Raw genomic sequence first — 5,318 nt, 5'->3', positions numbered from 1 at the left:
TCTTTCCGCAGGGTCTGCAAGACAGAGCTGTTCCGCCTGCCCTTTGGTTTGGACTCAGTCTGACCCTTCTGTTTCCCTCCCGTTATGGTTTTGAACTATGGGCTACTATTAAAATGAGGCTGCATTTTAAACTGTATTTTAACCCGTATTTTAATTTTTTCCCCCTCCTCCCCTATTATGTTTTTATTGTGATTTTACTGGTGTTAGCCACCCTGAGCCCGGCTCTGGCCGGGGAGGGTGGGATATAAATTAAAATTTAATAATAATAATAATAATAATAATAATAATAATAATGTAGTTATTGGGTCAGCCAACAGCAGTAGCCTCAAAGGGTACAGCCAGAAGCTGGTGAAATAACTCAGTTTTAGCCTAGAAGGGAGGCAAGCATATTAGCTTAAAGTTCTCCTACTTTGCTTATAGGTTTGAGATGCAAGCCCATTTACTGCATGCATCGTTTTTCAAAACGTCACCACTCCAAGCATGTAGAGATCTGATCATCTGTTGTGAGCCAAACTTTACTCTTCCATGGTTGTGGTGCTGGAGGAACACCCAGCTCATCATGTGCTCTCAGAAGGATTATAGCCACAATATTGAAAGTTTTAAAGTGATGACAGGTGACCACCCAGTAAATGGTAATTCATTGCTACCCTTGATGGCAAAGAGTGTGTGGCTCTCATAAGGACCATGCTGAAAGCTAGTGAACATCGGAAATCTTTGGTAGAAATTGGGTATCTGTATTACCCAAATGAGTTAAATATGTTTATTGGGAGGATCCAGTGTCAATGTATAATGAAAAGAAGCCCTCTTATGCAGCAAAAATGGAGAGCTCAACTGGGCCTAGATTTAAACAGATTAAATTGAAACAAAGAACACATGTCATGCCCCTCCAGTGGATTAAATTGATGCACCAGTTTTTGGCTCAGCAGGCTTTCAAATGGAAGAGTAGAATTTAAGGGGTCAATGAAACAAACAGGTGGTGAAGCAGGATGAGGGACATCAGCACAAGTACTGAGATGTTTTGGCACTTTTCACAGCCATTGCCTAGTATATTTCAAAGCTAATAAGTAGCAGTAATGAGTGTAATCACAGCTCACCACCTGCTTACCATTTATGTTTGAAAGAGAATGTTTTATTACAGATTAATCTCTGATTAAATCATAACATGCTCCTAATCACTGTTAATTCTACTGTTGCTTATAGTTAGGGGTTATATTCTAGGGCTGCTTTGTTTTACATTACACTCACAATATCTTATTTGTGTTAATTTATTCAGGAAGCTACCACTTCCCAAATGCATCCTTGTTGTCACTCATGATCATTAAAAAATGCATGTTGTTCTCTTGATGACTGCAGCGTCAAATGATAAGTTTTCTATGTGAATGAGCCTTCAGAGATCAAATAACTTTTCTATTATTTTTTCTGTTTTAAGCTATTTCTGTTTTATCTGAAAGCCGTCTTGAGTCCTAGTCTGGGGAAAAGGAGAAAAAAATAAAAATAAAAATAAAAATAAAAATAAAAATAAAAATAAAAATAAAAATAAAAATAAAAATAAAAATAAAAATAAAAATAAATAATAAATAAAAAGAAAAAGAAAATTAAAAATAAAAATAAAAATAAAAATAAATAAAAATAAAAATAAAAATAAAAATAACAACAACAGAATCATAAAATTGTAGAGTTGGAAGGGACATGAGCGTCATCTGGTACAACCACCTGCAATGCAGGAATTTCAAAAAGCTCATATGTGACAGATGGCCATCCAACCTCTGTTTACACACCTCCAAGGAAGGAGAGGTCATCAACTTCCAAGGGAGTCCATTCCACTGTCGAACAGCTCTTACTGTCAGAAAGTTTTTCCTGATGTTTAGTCAGAATCTCCTTTTTTGTATCTTGGATCCATTGGTTCGGGTCTTAGCTTCTGGAACAGGAGAAAACAAGTTTGCGTCATCTTCTATGTGACAACCCTTTAGATACTTGAAGATGGCTATTATAGCTGCTCTCAGTCTCCTTTTTTCCAGGCTAAACATACCCAACTCCCTTGACTGTTCCTCATAAAGCTTGGTTTCCAGACCCTATATTATCTTGGTCATCCTCCTCTGCACGCATTCCAGCTTGTCAACTTCCTTTTAAAATTGTGGTGCCCAGAACTGGATAACAACACAGAGAGAACTTGCATCTCACCTGAAAGACATTGCTTTTCAGTGTAGCCAGTCCACAGCCTGCTATGAAGTCCTGTTGATTACTAACCAGGTAATGTGAAATCAAGTGGTCTACATCTATTTGTGAACTACCCTAATGACGAACTGAATTGTGGCCCAATGGGCATGATGCCATTTGTGAAATTTGAGGGTCCCATCACATCTTCTTAATGCATGTAGCCTTGGACAAAGGAGAGTGTCTGTTGAAGGGCATTTTCATGTAGTCTGCCCATGAGAAATCTAACTCATTTGCATATCCTGCACAATCATTGTCCATATTAGTTTATTTATGTTTTGAACGTTTGCATCAAAGACTTCCTCAACTGTGCAGAACAAATGCACATGTAAGGTACACATTTGACCTACATGCCTTATAATGTCTGTGTGTCTAAGCATGCTTAGGAAAATTAGAAGAAGAAAATGTCTTTAGACTTAGGTAGGTAAAAATAATGACAGCCTGCAGACCAAGGTGTCAAATGTGGCTTGAATTTTCTTGCTTTGCCAACAAACCTTGTGCACTGCTCTTCCTGGATCCCAGTCATGTCTGTGTGTATTCCACTTATTATCCCTTTATTATGCTTTTTGGGGCTTCTTCTTGTATGCACTTTCTCGCTGTAGTCAGATACAAATCCTAGGATTGGTCTGGACCCCTATTATCCTGCTCAAAAGCTGCTCTGCACTTCAGTTAGTGTTACTGTTCACTTCTGGTCAATAACCTTGGTGCTGCCTATCCTATGCACAGTTTGATGTCAATGAGATTTGGGCTCTTGTGCAGCCACTGCTAGCTTTCCCGTTCTGCCACAGACTATTTCAGTTTTGTTTTTGTTTTTTTTAAGTTCACATCTTTGGGCTTTTAAATGCTATTGGATTGGTGCCTTGCCTTGCCTTACCTTGATCTTTCGTCAACTGGGCTTTGTTTATTACCATTAGGCAAGTCTGTCTGTGATGCAATTGTGACTTTTACTATGTTTTCTGCTCTTTTTAAAATGATAATGCAAACTTTCATTTATGTAGCAAACCAAATACTATGAGTGGGAGGGCATAAAAACAGACGTGTAAAACACTATGGCAGCTATTTTTTTTAAAAAAAACAAAATAGGGATGGGAGGGAGAGCCCTGTCTGTTCATTGTTCCCAAAATCAGTTTCCTTAGCAAGGAAACTTCATCAGCAAAATCCCAAGCATCTCTCCCATGCTGGGAACGGCCCAGCAGAGGAATGCAAGTTCATTAGGTTTGCTTAAAGAAAGCACTGTGTTGCAATGACAAGAGAAAGGCAAAGTCTGGGAAACTTGGCAGGAAGTTGAGTCTCACTGTATTATTTTTCACATGACTTGGTGATGGTGATGCTAATTGAAAATTCTGAGGTCCCCTCCTCCCTCCCTGAGATGAAACAACCTTAACATTCCCCAATGATGTTGCTCTGCTGTATGTCATTTGACAAGCACAAGATTTTACAGAAACTTCTACCAGCGACCTTTTGAATGTCTGGGAACTTACTTGGCAGCTGGAGTGCTGCTATTAATAAGCAGGGTACACCCGTATCCCATCTGAATGTGTGTCTCTTGAAAGACTGTGTGAGATGTGGGGATCTTGCCGTGAATTCCCAGAATTCATAATGGGATGTAAAACAAGATTTCTCTTTAGCAACTCACCTTTCAGAATTGCCCACCCCTGGGGAAAGAGCCAAGACCTTGAAATTCAGTCCCATGTTTTTAAAGAGAAGGGGGGAAATCCTAAGTGACACATACACACCCATCTGTGCACCTGTAGCTGGGTAGAGGGAAAGAAGAAGAAGAAGCATCTCTTACCTCATCACTCTTGGTTACTGAGTCAGGGATGCACTGAGCTTTAAAATCACAACTTGTGACTTATGGGTGGTGAATAAAATCATCATCATCACCACCATCATCATCCTGGTGGTGAAGAAACCTCAGTATATAAGTCTTTTTTAACCTAACGTGATCATAAGCTTTCAAAACAAAATAATAAAAACTGGTCCCAAATGCTGCCATCTACTGATGGAAAAAGACAGTGCCTGCATAATTAGATGTACATGTAAGTTTGTGTAATCTAAGTATCTCAGCAGGGCTCATTTATGTCTAGCTGCAGGGATTCAAGAAATGGAGGCGCAGTTCAGTAGATTAAGGTCAGATATAACGTAACCTTATTAGTTTTGCTTCAGCCATCAGAGGAGGAAAGGCAATCTATCTTCTTATTCTTGTTCAGAGCATCTCATGCCCGTAACTTGTCTTTGGATAAAGCTTGGTACTGTGGGCTCTAATGAGGAGGTGTGTTGGAAGCAGAGCTGTCAGAGGAGTCTGAACAGGCACTGGGACAAAGGGGAAGCAGTTTTCCTCAGGGGACACCTGACCTTCTTTAATCTGCCGGAGGCAAGGTTGTCTTCCTGGGTTGGCTCCTCAAGCTGCAAAACCCTCTCTGGCATGGGCCCTTCTTCTTAGCACCTTTCTGCTATCACCTCATCTGAGCAGGAGGGCTGGCCCCCAAACTATTAGTCCTTGCCTGGGGTAGAGATCTCTGCACCATAGCTGCTATTCCCTAAGGAATAGATGACCCAAATAGTGTGGCGTCCATCTGAGAAAATGCCTCTGTGTTGTGTTTGATGATGGGGAATCTCTATGGTTTAAAAGGTGCTGTTCAGTGTGGATATCCTGATCTTGTGGAGAGTTTCTACACAAACACTGTAAGTTCTTGGAGGTTCACTGGTGCAGTGTTTCTCTGAGCATTTGGGATAAGACGTGTTCAGGTGGTCTAGCCCCTGTGCTAGCTGCAGATTGTAGAAATATTCTTCTGTCGTTTTCATGTAGGAATTGCAACATTTCATTTTGGTACAGAAACCAAAAGGGCATGTTTGGAACACCTGCACATTGTGAAATGTTCTTCAACTACTGGGTTAGCATCCAACAACATGGGCACCACTGATTGTGTTAAGTTTGCCGAAGTTAACCACAGCCAGCTATTCCTTTTCTATATTTGATTAGCTCAGTCCATTGCAAGCCCATCCCAGCCTGTGTAATTGCCCCCCTCCCACCTTTCCATCAAACCTAGCCTTGTGAGGGGTTGGGTGGGATTGTCAACAGAGAGATGAGAGGCTCATTTTTC

The sequence above is a fragment of the Podarcis pityusensis genome (genome assembly GCF_964106645.2).
Source record: "Podarcis pityusensis genome assembly, chromosome: 5".
NCBI lineage: Eukaryota > Metazoa > Chordata > Lepidosauria > Squamata > Lacertidae > Podarcis > Podarcis pityusensis.
Note: the sequence above shows the minus strand (reverse complement) of the source record.